This window comes from Peromyscus californicus, unplaced genomic scaffold, assembly GCF_007827085.1.
Source record: "Peromyscus californicus insignis strain IS unplaced genomic scaffold, ASM782708v3 Scaffold_7__1_contigs__length_154581171, whole genome shotgun sequence".
Lineage (NCBI taxonomy): Eukaryota > Metazoa > Chordata > Mammalia > Rodentia > Cricetidae > Peromyscus > Peromyscus californicus.
Window position 1 is genome coordinate 2,319,504 of NW_026294595.1, and position 16,336 is coordinate 2,335,839.

Genomic DNA, 16,336 nt, shown 5'->3' on the forward strand with positions numbered 1-16,336 from the left:
CTCCCCAGAATTCAGGAGTGGTGGTGATGATGTGGGTGATGATGACACGCATCTGAATCACTTAGTGGTACTTACTAGACATACATTTGAGATAAGCACCTCATAGAAATGCAGAGAAAATCTGACTAATGGTTAGCACTTTCATTGATTTTTCACTGGAATCTTTAGAACCAGCTGTCCCTCTCAATATAGAAATAGTAGCACAGAAATGACCTGTGTTACTTAAATTTGTTATTTTTTAATTTTATCAATCTTGTATTTTCATTCTCAACATTCAAATATTACAATAACATAAAATTTAGAATCCTAGAGTCCTTTTCTACCAAGGGACTCTACAAAGGCAAGGCCACCCCATCATCACTGTTAAGCTACTTTGCTTGTGATATGTTAAGCTGATGACAAATGAAAACCAAAGAAATAGGACACATGGTTGGTATCCATCAAACAATGACTAGATAAAGGAAAGCTAGCTCTGTATATACACGTTTGAGTGTTAGTCAAACCTACAGAAAAGCAATATCACATCATTTTCAGGAAACTGGGTGGAACTGGAGATAAGCCAGATACAGAATGCCAGGGATTGCATGTTTTCTTCCTATGTGAACTCTGGAAAAAAGAAGACATGAGAACAGATGAAGGCTACAAGGAAAATAGAAGAACAGGGTATATGAGAGGGCAAAGGGTGTGATTATGGTTGAATTACATCCTATGCATATATGAAAATGTCACAATAAAATGCATTATTTTTTTTTTTTACAATCAGTATACCCTAATAAAATGCTATGGAAAAGGGGCGCAAACATCCACAAAGATACAATTGTTATTCATTTTAGAAAATTTGATTGTATATTAGGAAATGAAGATAGTCACCTAAAAGCTATGTAAAGACTTACAAAAGTTTCAATAATCTGTCTAGATATTAGACAAATATAAAAAGATTTGATTTCTATTTTTTGAGATGGGTCCTTGTAATCATCTACTTTGACCTTTAGGGCACTCTTATCCTAGGCTGGCTGAGAAGCTACAAGCCCCCTGCCTCCACTCTTCAAGTCTTGAGATTTCAGGTGTGTGATATCCGACTTGGCAAGAAAATATTCATACTCTACTAATATTGGAAAATATAACAGAGAAAAGTGTTTTAATTGAAAATAGCCAGAAACTCTGACAGACAGTTGGAAATAAATCTCAGGAACTGAAAGGGATAATCCCAAACAAATGAAAACTAAAAATCAGCGTAAATGAGGAAAAAGAGAAAAAAGGGGTAAATAGGTCCAATTCAGATAAAGCATAACAGAAATGACCGCTTTGTAAAATGAATATGTGCTGATAAGATTTAAAAGAACAATTTGTAGCATATTCTTATTACTCAAGATCATATTGTCTCTAAGGAAATAAGATGGTAATGCCCCTGAACACTTTGATCACTGTTCAACATATTCCACACATTGTAGTTTTGTGTATGTTAAATGCCCTTGTGACATATTTTCCCTTTGAGTCCTAAGAGCAACTCTATTATTATTCCCATTTTAATGGCTAAAATATTGCAATTTGACAAGTTTAAACAACTTACCAGACTCCACAGCAGAGCTGTGGTTTCAATGTGTCTGAGGGCAGAGCTGAAACTATTTCTGGCCAAGCTAGTGTTTAGCTATTACTGTGCTATCTCATGTTTCCTTAAGTGACAAAAGCAAGTTGAAGTCTGATGATAATGTATACAGAAGTGCCTTGTTTTGTAAAAAAAAAAGAAAATTACCTCTTATATGTTATGTTTGTGGTGATGTGTGTGCAAATACATTATCTTTTATTTATTTTATTTCTGAGACAGGGTACCAAGTATCCCAGTCTTTCTTTGCAACCAAAGGTGACACTGAATTTCTAATCTTCCTGCCTAATCCTCATGGATGCTGGAACTACAGGTGTGTGCCTCTGGGGCGGGGGAGCATGCACACACACACACACACAAATAGATGATGAAATATGAGAAGTTATGTTGGAGATTGTGAGCATTGAAAACAATTGCAGATATTTCCAACCTGGAGCCCTGGCAGCAATATAAGTCTCTGTGTTTACTTGCTTGGGTCTGAGCGGCTGTGGGACTGGTGGGTGAGAGAGATTTGTCCTGACTGTGGGCCAGGCAGGAAAACTCTAGCTACAAAGACCCTACCTTTCTCCTGGCCAGTGTGCTCATTTCGCTCTCTAGACTCACTCCACATTCCTTTGGAGTCTTTTGCCATCACACCATATCAGTGGGACAGTGTTTTCAATGATATTAGTAGACTATTTGATCATCTCTGTGTTTTAACTTATAATAAATTAATCAGTGTCATGTTCTCAGGGGCAAGAATTCATCCCCTTTTCATTCAGTTGGACCTAACAACATTGCATATTTTCTCATGCCTTGGGGAGTCTTTCGATGTCTGCCTTTTTATCAACAGTGATGTTCATGTGTGTAAGTGTATGTGTGTATGCTGCTTTCTACTCTACATACCTATGTCCACTGGAAACACACATGTCACTTGGGAAAGTCTGGCAAACTCTTCTACAAGCAGTGTAGCACTGTTCACATCATAAGCTACAAATTCATTTGCTGTCCTTGTTTCTTGCTTTCAGAGGAACAATAGCCATAGAGTTCTCTAACCTCAGCTCCACTGGGTCCTGATGGTAGCTCTCAGATTTCCTAGCATCAGTCCATGACCTTAGACTCCATCTTGGATCCTGGATTTTAGAAATCCAGCTCTTGGTATTTGCCCACTTTTTACTGCTAGCTTCAAGACAACAGTTCTGCAGTGGAGAGTGCATAGCTCCCTTTAAGTGATATATGTATTCAAATAATTTAGGATTCTGCAGGGTCTCATGCAGGCTGTGTTCCTCTCCTTTAGCATTGAAATTCCTGCCTCTACCCTGCCTTTACTCCTGTGTCAGATTAGAGCTACTGCTCTTGTCTTTTGGTTCCAAACAAAGTAATATCTTGGTCTAATGTTTATTTCCTGCTAATTTTAGATAGAAAGCTTCTAAAACACTTCAGACCCTTGGATCCCTCACTGTAAACAATCCATTCATTTTTAGGGTGTTCTTGGCTGCTTCTATCCACTCTGCATTTCTGCTTTAATTCTCTTAGGAGTCACTATTTCAAGGATGCTTACTCATGCCCCTCTCTCAATAATTCTGTGGGTTATATGTGGACATTTTCTGTTCTTTCTGGTGCCTTGCTTAGCTGTGACCAACCAGTGTTTGTAAGTACAGCTTTGAAAATATAGATAACAGACTGTGCCTCCTGGATCTCAGCATGGAGGTCTGACACAAAAGCTTTGGTTGTGTTGGAGACCCAGAACTTTTGATCTCTGGACTTCGTTTTTCACCGTCCCAGATCTGGCATGCTTACAGTATTGGGAGGGGCTTGCTTCCTCTTCCTCACCATGAGTTGAAGCTTGTCCCCATGTTTTTGCCATTTGAAAGGTCTGGTTTCTTGCTTCACTACCACTACTTACAGTCCAGCGAGTCTAACCTAACAGTCTTTAGAGGATCCTAGATGATGTGGGCAGGCTGCCAGACTTAACCCTTTCTCTTAAAATATGAGGAGGGGGATGAGCAAAACCTCTGGTATTCAGTAGATATTTTAAAATTCTAACAGTCGCAAGGTGTCCTCTCTGTCTGCTGCAGGACACAGAAAGCTGGCATGTAGAGAACCATCTACTCCAGTCCCTGATTCAGAAACCACCTAACTGTTGAATAGGTATTGCTCACCCAGTCTCCCTTCTGGTAAACTTGGACAGCTGTTTGAACTAAAATAATCTTAGACTACCTTAAAGATACCCCCAATTGGGGTCTCTCTTTATTTCTCTTCTAGTTTTTTTTAAAAATGGATTTGGAGGAGGAATCTAGCTCCAAGCACATCCTAGGTCCGTATTCTACTGTGAAGTCACACTCCAAGCCCCTTCAATCTTTCTGGGATGTCCATAAAAAGGGTGTGCCTAGTGTCACAGAGAGTCTCCTAGACTTAGATCCATAAGAACTTGGTTTTGGGTTTGACTCTGCTGTTGGGAAGCCCTAATCGAAGCCTTGGCTTCATTCATCTCAAAGAACGCAATAATTCCTGGCTAGTTGATTATACTAGGTTTAAGAGAATGTCCAAATTACATAGAATGTTAAAAATAAGATGTTTCCTCAATCAATGTATTACACAGCATGTGGGTGAAGTGTAAATCCTTAGGTCATCCCACCCACCTGCTGTTCCATGACGACATCTTCACTATCTTCAAACCTCCGAACAAGTATCCAGTTGTTTGAATGTCTTTCTGCTGGTGACATCACTGTTTCCTCTTATGGGTTTTTTCTTACCTGTTGGGTCCTCAAAGCCTCATGTCCTCACTAATCTTAAATTATCTAGTATATGGCATCAGGGCCATCTCTGATAATGAGTTCAAGGCTTCATGCCTGGTCCTCTCTATAGTTGTTCCAAGAAGTATGAACATGTTTTCATCCCATCTGTGATGAACAATCTGCTTCATTTCTATGTTGGTGATGGCAGGTCATTTAAGATGAGCTTCCTAGCCATTTCTGCCTATAAAAGTATAAACTCCTGGGAAATGAACAATTAAAACATACCTTTGAGACGTAGTAAATCTTTTTTTTTTTTTTTTTTTTTTTTTTTTTTTACTGTTTTACAGTTGTATCATTTTGACAAGTCACAGCTCAAAGTTGCATTTCTGGAAAGCAGCTTTTTGTCTTCTACTAAGTTGTCTGTACCTTGTCTAGATCCCAAGTGGGAGACATCCTCTTCACTGCACCCTCATCCTGGGGGCATTCTCAGTTCCAACAGTGTCGGCAATTACCCAATGCTTATATGTGCTGGGCATTGCTATGAGAACTTTGCATATATTGATTCATTCCACCTTTATATTACCCCACCTTGCAGGTAACAAAAATGAACTGAGGTAGCTCACTGCCACAGTCTACCTCCAGAATGTTGCTCTTCCATGTTGCAGTATCTCCACTGTCTTGTTCATTTGGCCCCTGCTCTCTTCATTTCCTGGAAGAGAATGTTCTGTGGGTCTCTAAATTCTAGAATGTGGACTGCACTCTTGAATAGCTCAGGGCAATGCCTAGGACTGTGTTTTATACAGAGAAGGGATTTCAGATGCCTAATCCAAGGAACAAAAAGGAACACCCCTCACCCTACCCCCACCTATTGGGAAAAAGAGACATAGAGAAAGGAGAAGGATGAGGAGGAAGAGACAATGGGATCTGAGATATAGAGGAAGATCACTTGAACAAGTGGAAACTGATGTCCTGTTTTCAAAGACCCTTCAGCCTGCCTACCTGCATAGGTGACGAAGGAGATCAAGGTTTAAAAATGCCCTGTGCCAGGCCAGGTGGCAAAGACCAGCTTCTCAGTCTCCTAAGAAGGCTTCCTGAAATGCTAATCTAGTTTCAGATATGATTTTCCCACCTACACTGGGGACTGGTAGTGGAAAGGGAGACCCAGGAGCCTGCCTTGTCCCATTCCAGAACCCTAGGATAATTGTCCCTGTGATCTTCCCAGGAGGGAGAACGCCACTGTGAAGAACATGGGCTCCAGAGTGTAGCCTCTTACACTGGGGAAGGTAATTAGTACTATGCAGTAGCAAGGTGGAGGTGACCTTGTACACACAAATACATTCCGAACGAACACATGTACTCTTGTGTGTGTCTGTGCTTAGGTTTAGGCTCTGATGCTTTTGAGGCTCTGTGTCAGGTTGTTCAAGTGATCTAGGTACATGTGTTGCTGGTGTTATTGTGAGGGAGTAAAGTACAGTTTCTGGTGCCAGACTGACTAGGTTCTTATACTGGACCTGTGTTACAAGCTACACAGCATTTCCTGTACCTTAACATTTTGAAACCCAATTTTGTTTTGTTTACTTTGTTTTTAAGGATTCATCTATTTTTATTTTATGTGTCTGAATGCTTTGCTTGCACGTACCATATGTATGCAGTAACTACAGAGGTCAGAAGAAGGTATCAGATTCCCTGGAACTGGAGTTACAGAGGGTTGTGAACCACCATGTAGGTGCTGGGAACTGAACTTGGTCCTCTGCAAAAGCAATAACTGTTGTTTTTAAAAAACTAATTAACAAAAATTTATTTAATCAATCCAACATTAATGGTTATTTGGGTCATTTTCAATATTATTATTACTCATAAAATTGTGATAATGTCTTCTTTTTTATATATTTTTATTTTATAATTTGATTTAATTTTACATATCAGCCACGGATAAAATCCTCCACCCCCCCCCCCCCAATCCAGCCCCCCGTTCCCATCTCCTCCAGGGCAAGGACTCCCCTGGGGATTCAGCTCAACCTGGTAGATTCAGTCCAGGTAGGTCCAGTCCCCTCCTCCCAGGCTGAACAAAGTGTCCCTGCATAGGCCCTAGGTTCCAAACAGCCAGCTCATGCACTAAGGACAGGTCCTGGTCCCACTGCCTGGGGGCCTCCTAAACAGTTCAAGCTAATCAACTGTCTCACTTATCCAGAGGGCCTGGTCCAGGAAGATAGGAATATAAAACTGCACAGTGACAGTGACACCTCACAATGAAGGTGCTAGTTCTGGGCTCTTGAAGAAAGCAGTCTGAGCAGGCAATGGGGAGGAGGCAGTAAGCAGTACTCCTCCTCGGCCTCTATGTCGGGTTCCTGCCTTGCTTGAGTTTCTGCCCTCACTGCTTTTGATTATGAACTGTTCTAGGGAACTGTGGGTGAAATAAACCCTTTCCTCCCCAAGTTGCTTTTGGTCATAGTGTTACATCACAGCAATAGTAACTCTAAGACAAAAGGATTTGTAAATCTTCTCTATAATATTAACCAATAATGTCCGTTTATGATTAATTCAGAAAATTCAAGAAATGATTAGTATTAGGCAACCCATTAATATTAATATACTAACAACAGATTATAGAGGAGAAACTATATAACTTCTTTTTTGCATTTTTATTTATAATTAAATTTTTAAAAATTCATTTTACATGCCAACCACAGATCCCCCTCTCATCTCTCCACCTGCTCTCCCCACCCCCTGACCCACCGCCCATCCCCTCCTCCAACAAGGCAAGGTCTCCATGTGGAGTCAACAAAGCCTGGTATATTCAGCTGAGGCAGGACCAAGCCCCTCCCCCCCGCATCAAGGCTAAGCAAGATTTCTGAGCATAGGTAAAGGGTCCCAAGCAGGCTACACAGCTGTCAGTCTAAAGTTCGTGAGTTCCTATGAGCTTGGTTCAGATGTCTCTGTAGATTTCCCCATCATGATCTTGACACCCCTTGTTCATATAATCACTCTTCCTTCTCTTTGACTGAACTCCCAGAGCTCAGCCTGATGCTTGGTTATGGTTCTCTGCATCTGCTTCTATCAGTTACTGGATGAAGGCTCTATGATGACAGTTAGGGTATTCACCAACCTGATTACCAGGATAGGCCAGTTCAGGTACCCTCTCTGCTATTGCTAGTAGTCTAAGCTGGGGCCATCCCTGTGGATTCCTGGGAATTTCACTAGCACCCGATTTCTCCCTTACCCCCTGTCTCCCTTTATCAAGATGTCTTTTTTATTGCTCTCCCACTCTGTCACTCCGCCAGCTCGACCATCCTGTTCCCTCATGTTCTCATCCTCCCTCCCCTCCCCTCTATTGCCCATCCTGATCCCCGGCTTACTCATGGAGATCTCCTCTATTGCCCTTTCCCAGGGTGATCCATGCATCCCTCTTAGGGTCCTCCCTGTTTCCTAGCTTCTCTGCACTGTAGGTTGTAGTCTGATTATCTTTTACTTTACATCTAGTATCCACTTATGAGTGAGTACATACCATATTTGTCTTTCTGAGTCTGGGTTACTTCACTCAGGATGATATTTTCTAGTTCTATCCATTTGTCTGCAAATTTCATGATGCCATTTTTTTTTTTACAGCTGAGTAATACTTCATTGTGTATATGTACTACATTTTCTTTATCCATTCTTCAGTTGAGTGGCATCTAGGTTGCTTCCAGGTTCTGGCTATTATGAATAATGACCAAGCTGTTTTTTATTACTATAGCTCTATAGTAGAGCTTGAAGTCAGGATAGTGATGCTTCCAAAAGTTGTTTTATTGTAAAGGCTTGCTTTAGATATCCTAGGTTTTCTGTTTTTCCATATAAAATTGAATGTTGTTCTTTCGAGGTCTGTGAAGAATTGTGTTGGGATTTTGATGGGGATTGCAATGAATCTGTAGATTGCTTTTGGTAAGATTGCCATTTTTATTATGTTGGTTCTACCTATCCATGAGCACGGGAAATCTTTCCATTTTCTGAGATCTTCTTCAATTTCTTTCTTCAGGAACTTAAAGTTCTTGTCATACATGTCTTTCACTTGTTTGGTTAGAGTTACCCCAAGGTATTTTATATTATTTGTAGCTATTGTAAAGGGTGATGTTTCTTTGATTTCTTTCTCAGCCCGTTTATCATTTGTATATAGGAGGGCTACAGATTTTTTTTGAGTACTGATTTTTTTTAGTTAATCTTGTATCCTGCTATGTTACTGAAGGTGTTTATCAGTTGTAGGAGTTCCCAGATAGAATGTTTGGAGTCACTTATGTAGACTATCATATCATTTGCAAATAGTGAAAGTTTGACTTCTTCCTTTCCAATTTGTATCTCCTTGATCTCCTTTTGTTGTCTTATTGCTCTAAGTAGAACTTCTAGTACTGTATTGAATAAATATAGGGAGAGTGAACATTTTGTCTTGTTTCTGATTTTAGTGGAATTGCTGTGAGTTTCTCTCCATTTTATTTGATGTTGGCTGTAAATTGCCTTTATCATGTTTAGGTATGTTCTTTGTATTCCTGATCTCTCCAAGACCTTTATCATGAAGGGGTGTTGGATTTTGTCAAAGGCTTTTTTCCCAGCATCTAATGAGATGATCATGTGTTTTTTTCTTTCAATTTGTTTATATGGTGGATTACATTGATAGATTTTCATATGTTGAACCATCTCTGCTTCTCTGGGATGAGGTGTACTTGATCATGGTGAATGATTTTTTTGATGTGTTCTTGGATTTGGTTTGCCAGTATTTTATTGAGTGTTTTTGCATCAACGTTCATGAGGAAGATTGGTCTGTAATTCTCTTTCTTTGTTGCATCTTTGTGTGGTTTGAGTATCAGGGTAACTGTAGCCACATAGAATGAGTTTGGCAATGTTCCTTCTGTTTCTATGGTGAGGAACAAATTTAGGAATATTGGTATTAGCTCTTCTTTGAAATTCTGGTAGAATTCTGCACTGAAATCATCTTGTCCTGGGCTTTTTTTGGTTGGAAGACTTTTTATGACTTATTCTATTTCCATAGGAGTTATAGGTCTATTTAAATTGTTTATCTGGTTTGGATTTAATTTTGATATATGGTACCTATCCAGAAATTGTCCATTTCAGTTAGATTTTCCAATTTTTTAAAGTACAGATTTTGGAAATATGACCTGATGATTATCTGGATTTCCTTGTTGTCAGTTGTTATGTTTCCCTTTTCATTTCTGATTTTGTTAATTTGGATTATCTCTCTGTGACTTTTGGTTAGTCTGGATATGGGCCTGTCTATCTCATTGACTTTCTCAAAGAACCAACTCTTTGTTTCATTGATTATTTGTATTGTTCCCTTTGTCTCTATTTTATTGATTTCAGCTCTCAATTTGATTATTTCCTGGTGTCTATTCCTCCTGGGTGACTTTGCTTTTCCTGTTCTAGAGCTTTTAGGTGTGTTGTTAAGTCACTAGTGTGAGATTTCTCCAGCTTCTTTATGTGGGCATTTAGTGCTATGGATTTTTCTCTTAGCACTGCTTTCACAGTGTCCCATATGTTTGGGTATGTAGTATATTTGTTTTCATTGATTTTTAGGAAGTCTTTAATTGCTTTCTTTATTTCTTCCTTGACCCATTGGTGATTCAGTTTAGCATTACTCATTTTCCATGAGTTTGTAGGCTTTTTGTAATTTGTGTTGTTGTTGAAATCTAACTTTAAGTCATGGTGGTCTGATAGAATACAGGAGGTTATTCCATTTTTGTTTTGTATCTGTTGAGATTTGCTTTGTGACTGAGTATGTGGTTGATTTTAGAGAAGATTCTGTGGGGTGCTGAGAAGAAGGTATATTCTTTTTTGTTAGGGTGGAATGTTCTGTAGATATCGATGAAGTCCATTGGAGTCATAACATCAGTTAAGCCCCTTGTATCTCTGTTAAGTTTCGATCTGGCAGATCTGTCCAGTTGTGAGAGTGGGGTGTTGAAATTTCCTGCTATTAATGTGTGGAGTTTTATGTGTGATTTAAGCTTTAGTTGTGTTTCTTTTACATATGTGAGTGCCCTTGTATTTGGGGCATAAATGTTCAGAATTGAAACTTCATCTTGGTGGATCTTTTCTATGATGAGTATGTAATGTCCTTCTTGATCTCTTTTGATTAATTTTAGTTTGAAGTCTATTTTGTTGGATATTAGGATAGCTACACCAGCTTGCTTCTTAAGACCATTTGATTGGAAAGACTTTTCCCAGCCTTTTATTCTGAGGTAGTGTCTATCTTTGAATTTGAGGTGTGTTTCTTGTATGCAGCAGAAAGATGGGTCCTGCTTTCATATCCATTCTGTTAGCCTGTGTATTTTTATAAGTGAATTAAGTCCATTGATATTAAGGGATATTAATGACCAGTGATTGTTAATTTCTGTTATCTTTTGGTGGTAGTATGTATGTGTATATCTCTTCTTTTGGATTTACTGCTGTGGGGTTATCTATTGCCTTTGTTTTCATGGGTGTATCTGACTTCCTTAGGTTGGAATTTTCCTTTCTGTAGGGCTAGATTTGTGGATAGGTATTGTTTAAATCTGGTTTTGTCTTGGAATATGTAGCTAGAGTTTTCCTGCCTGGCCCACAGTCAGGACAAATCTCTGTCACCCGCCAGTCCCACAGCAGCTCAGACCCGACCAAGTAAACACAGAGACTTATATTGGTTACAAACTGTATGGCCGTGGCAGGCTTCTTGCTAACTGTTCTTATAGCTTAAATTAATCCATTTCCATTAATCTATACCTTGCCACATGGCTTGTGGCTTACCGGCATCTTCACATGCTGTTTCTCATCATGGCGGCTGACAGTGTCTCTCTGACTCAGCCTTCCACTTCCCAGCTTTATTCTCCTCCTTGTCCCGCCTATACTTCCTGCCTGGCCACTGGCCAATCAGTGATTTATTTATTGACCAATTAGCAACACACTTGACATACAGACCATCCCACAGCAGGAATATCTTGTTCACTCCATCTATGGTGATTGAAAGTTTTGCTGGGTATATTAATCTAGACTGGCATCCATGGTCTCTTAGTGTCTATATCACATCTGTCTAGGATCTTCTGGCTTTTAAAGTCTCCATTGAGAAATTGGGTGTTATTCTGATGGGTTTGCCTTTATAAGTCACTTGGCCTTTTTCCTTTGCTGCTCTTAATATTCTTTCTTTCTTCTGTATGTTTAGTTGTTTAATTGTTATGTGGTGAGGGCACTTCCTTTGGGGGCCTAGTCTGTTTGGTGCTCTGTAGGCTTGTGGTATCTTCATAGGTATTTCCTTCTTTAAGTTGGGAAAGTTTTCTTCTATAATCTTGTTGACTATATTTTCTGTGCCTTTTAGTTGTTATTCTTCTCCTTCTCCTATACCCGTTATTCTTAGTTTTGGTCTTTTCATGGTGTCCCAGATTTTCTGGACATTTTTTGTTATGATTTTTTTGGCTTTGGTATTTTCTTTGACTGATGAATCTATTTCCTCTATTGTATCCTCTACACCAGAGATTCTCTCTTCCATCTCTTGTATTCTGTTGGTTATGCTTGCATCTGTGTTTCTTGTTTGTTTACTCAGATTTTCTATTTCCATCATTCCCTCTGTTTGTGTCTTCTTCATTGTTTCTATTTCACTTTTCAGGTCTTGAACTATTTACCTCACATTTTTAATTGCTTTTTCATGGTTTTCTTGGCTTTCTCTTAGGGATTTATTGATTTCTTCCAATTTTTATTTGTCTTTTCCTCAATTTCTATATTGATTTCTTCCATTTTTTTGTTTGTCTTTTTCTCAATTTCTTTAAGGGAATTTTGCATTTTTTTCTTTAAAGGCTTCTAGTATCTTCATGAAGCTATTTTAAAGGTCACTTTCTTCTGCTTCGTCTACATTGTGATGTTCATGTCTTGCTGTTGTAGGAAGGCTAGGTTCTGGTGATACTGTATTGCTCTTTATGTTGTTACTATTTTTGCATTGGTTCTGCCCATCTCTTCCTCTAATAGGTGCAAGAGGTGCCTGTGTCTGAGTGAGCTGCTGGTCTACTCTGTGCTTGTGTTTGTGTTTCAGAGGACCCCTCTGGATCCAATCTTAGCTCTCGGTTTAATTGGAGCTGGCAGATTCTCTATCTCAGGGACCTGCTCTTGGCCCAATCTGAGCTAGGTGATTCTGTGACTCAGGGAGCCACTCTTGGTCTTATCAGGGCTCTTGGTCCAGTCATAGCTGGTGGTTTCAGTGTCCCAGGAAGCCTTTTTTGGTCCAGTGAGAGCTATCAGACTCTTTTTCTCAGGAAGCCACTCTTGGTCCAATGAGAGCTAGTGGATTCCTTCTTTCAGGAAGTTACTCTTGGTCCAATGGGAGCTGGCAGATTTCTTGTCTCAGGAAGTTACTGGGGTCGCAGGCAGATGGGTATTCGGGTAGGGCATGGGTCTTGTAGATTGCAGGGTTGGTCAGTTGGGGGGTTTTGGTAGGGGAGCCTGACTACGGGAGTTTCCCCTGTTTGCCAGAAACTGGGATAGAGTTGGGTGGGGCTTCCTGGGAACTGTCTGTGTCCCAGGCCTGGGCCCTAGAGGCAGGACTCTGGGTGAGAGAGGAGTCACTCACCTTTTGTCCAATGAGATTCCTTGTCTCAGGAAGTTACTGGGGTCACAGGCAGATGAGTATTGGGGTAGGGCATGGGTCTTATAGATTGCAGGCTCCTATGGGGTGTTTTGGTGGGGAGCCTGGCTGTGAGAGTTTTCTCTGCTAGCCAGCACCTAGGGCAGATTTGGGTCCTCTTTCATCTTCTTATTGTCATTTTTAAGGTCATTTTCTTCTATGTTGAGATGTTCAGGTCTTGCTGATGTAGAACCACTAGGTTCTGGTGGTGCCATATTGATCTTTATGTTGTTGAATGTATGTATTCTTGCACTGGTGTCTACCCTTCTCTTCCTCCAATAAATGCAAAAGGTGTCTGTGTCTCAGGAAGCCACTCTTGGTCCATTTGGCACTCTTTGTCCAATCAGAGCTCTTGTTTCAATCAGAGCTGGCAGAGTCTGTGTCTCAGGGAGCAGTTGCAGTCTTGGAAGATGGATGGGTTTGGGGAGTGGAGGAGGGCTTGCAGGTTACAGGGTCTGATGGAGGGCGGTGGTAGTCTGGCCTGCCTGCAGGAGTCCTGCCTGCTGGCCTGCAACTGGGGCTGGAATGGGTGAGGTTATGGGGGCATGGGTTGTGCCTCTGGGCTTACTTTTAAAATCTTAATATCTGAAGAATACGACTTCACTTCCTGGACTCAGTGAAAAATCTGTGACAAACATGATTTGTCTTGATGAAATGCCAACTGCTTCACTGAAGCCACAAGAGAAAAACAGCTCTATACAGCCACAATTCAACACTTCATTAGAAATTTTGCTCTATAAAAGAAAATAGCACAGCATAACCTGCCAATTATGTGATATTTTCCTCATCATACTTACCTTTAGGACGGGATAAAAGGAATGAAGCATAACCACTGAAGTGGAAGAGGAGGAAACAGTTACTGAAAGCAGTGTGATGGTGCCTGTAAATATTATTGACAAGTGAGTCGAGAAGTCTCAAGTTTACTTAAAGACATACGGAAAGATAATACCATTGATTAAACTTACCTTGCCCCATGTATTGGTGCAGAATTCATTATAAACACAAAGTGAGTTTTCTTTTACTGTTATCAACATCTTATGAAAGAGGGGACAGAGCCAGAATGCTGTGTAATTTGTGCAAGACTAAGCTGATATCCAGTGACAGAATGGGGGATCCAAGTTAGGAAGCTTAGCTCCTGGTCTCATGTTCTTCTTGGTGGTGGATGTGCTTACCAATGGTTACATAGTTCATGTTTCTGGATGAGAAGATACTATATCTTAAAAATGTCAACTCTCTCTCAATGTATTCATATATGCAATAGAATCCCATAAAATGCCTATGGGATTATTCAGTATTCATAAAGTAAGATTCTAAACTGTACATAGTGGTACATGCCTACAGTCTCAGTACTTGGGAGGCTGAGGTGCGAGGAGTGTGAGCTCACTGAACTACTTAGCAAGACCTATCTGGTTACTTTTCCATTGCTGTGATAAAACACTGTGACCAAGGTAACTTACAGAAGGAAGGACTTATTTGACTTACAGTTCCAGAGGGGCGAGAGTCTATCATTATCATCACTGAGAAACATTGAGGTGGGCAGGTAGGCAGTTGGAGCACCAGCCTAAGAGTTTACATCTTAAAACCACAAGCAGAGAAGAAGAGAGATAGATAGATAGATAGATAGATAGAGAGAGAGAGAGAGAGAGAGAGAGAGAGAGAGAGAGAGAGAGAGAACTAACTGGGGATGGTAGTTGGCTCTTGAAACTTCAAAGCCATGCCTAGTGGCATTCTTCTTCCAGCAAGACCACACCTCCTAAACTTATCCAAACAGCAGCACCAACTGGGGACCAAGTATTCAAATGCTTGATACTCTGGGGGACATCATTCAAACAACCACACTGCCTTAAAATATATATATAGGGAAAATCTTTATGCAATTCATCCAAGTATTCTAAAAATCTATTAGAGAAAATAAAGGCTTATTTGTTTCTCTCTCTCTCTCTCTCTCTCTCTCTCTCACACACACACACACACACACACACACACACACACACACACACAAAGTGCTTTGTCTGTATATACTCCTGCACACCCAAAGAGGGCATCATATTACAGTCACCATGTGTTTGCTGGAAATTGAACTCAGGACCTCTAGAAGAGAAGAACATCCAGTGCCCTTAGCCACTGAGTCATCTATGCAGACTCTAGAGAGAGAAATAAAATGTGCAAAACAATAAAATGATTTTGAAAAACAAAGTAGTACAAAGAAAGAGTTTTTCTTCCTAGTCAGGAAAATACACAAAAATGCTGTGTTAGTTCGGAAGGCTCAGCATTCATATAGAATCTATAGTCCATCTGATGCAGTACAATGGGATCCAGAAACACATACACATAAAGAGAAGCATTTCTAGTATCTTTGAATGTGGCAGGAATAATAAATGTGAAACAATCATACACTGAGTTACAAGTAATTAAATTTAAGTCCCTTATACCATACATAAAATAATTATAGATGAACTTGGAAATCAACATACAAAAACCTCAAAACTATAACAGGAAAACAGAAGAAGACAGTTTTAAATTTGGCAGCGAAATAACCCTTATTAATCAAAACGGAAATGCCAAGACAGAAAGAGGAAAAATGGGAAACATGACACACAAAAGGTGAAACAAGCGTGTCTGACAAGTGATGCCATGAATAAAGCTGAATCATAAATGCTGAGCAGGGAGTGTGGGCATCCATTGAAGACTCTCATAGATCAGTAAGAACAAAAGATATCCTGAGTTGTGGCCAAGACAGTGATGTTTATTAAAATTTCATGTGAAAACTTACATTTTCCACCTTCTGATTTGTGTCAACAGACATCTATTTCCTTTTTTAAAAAATTAATGACATTTTTTGACATTTTCATACATGTACAAAATACATTCTAATTACTCTCACTTCTCACTGTAATCAACAACCCCTCCCTACAAACCCCTTCCCCACATCTGTGTCTTTTGTTCTTTGAACCATGTAGCTGAACTATTGATCATGTGACCTTCTGTTCAAAGAATTATTAGTTTTAGTGACACGTGTTGTTTCTGTGCCACACCCATGCAAACCATCTCTGCCCTCCCCCACTGAGGAGTGCCCTCAGGCTGACTCAAGTTGAGCAAAAAGGAAAACTTAATTGTGTTAGGCTAAGGTTTTAGGGGCAACTTGCCTGTGCAGCAGTTAGTCTGTCCTAACTAATGAGAAAAGAAAACAACAACAACAACAACAACAACCAAAACAAAAAACCAATCCACAGTGGATGAAACAATAATGACCAATATGTATATAAAATTATAGACAAAGGAATGATGAAATATTGACAAACTGGGACGATGCTGATGTCATACAAATGTGGTACAGAAGATAAATATGTAAGCACCCAGAGACCATCACAGTCCTGTTGTGGAGGCCATTTT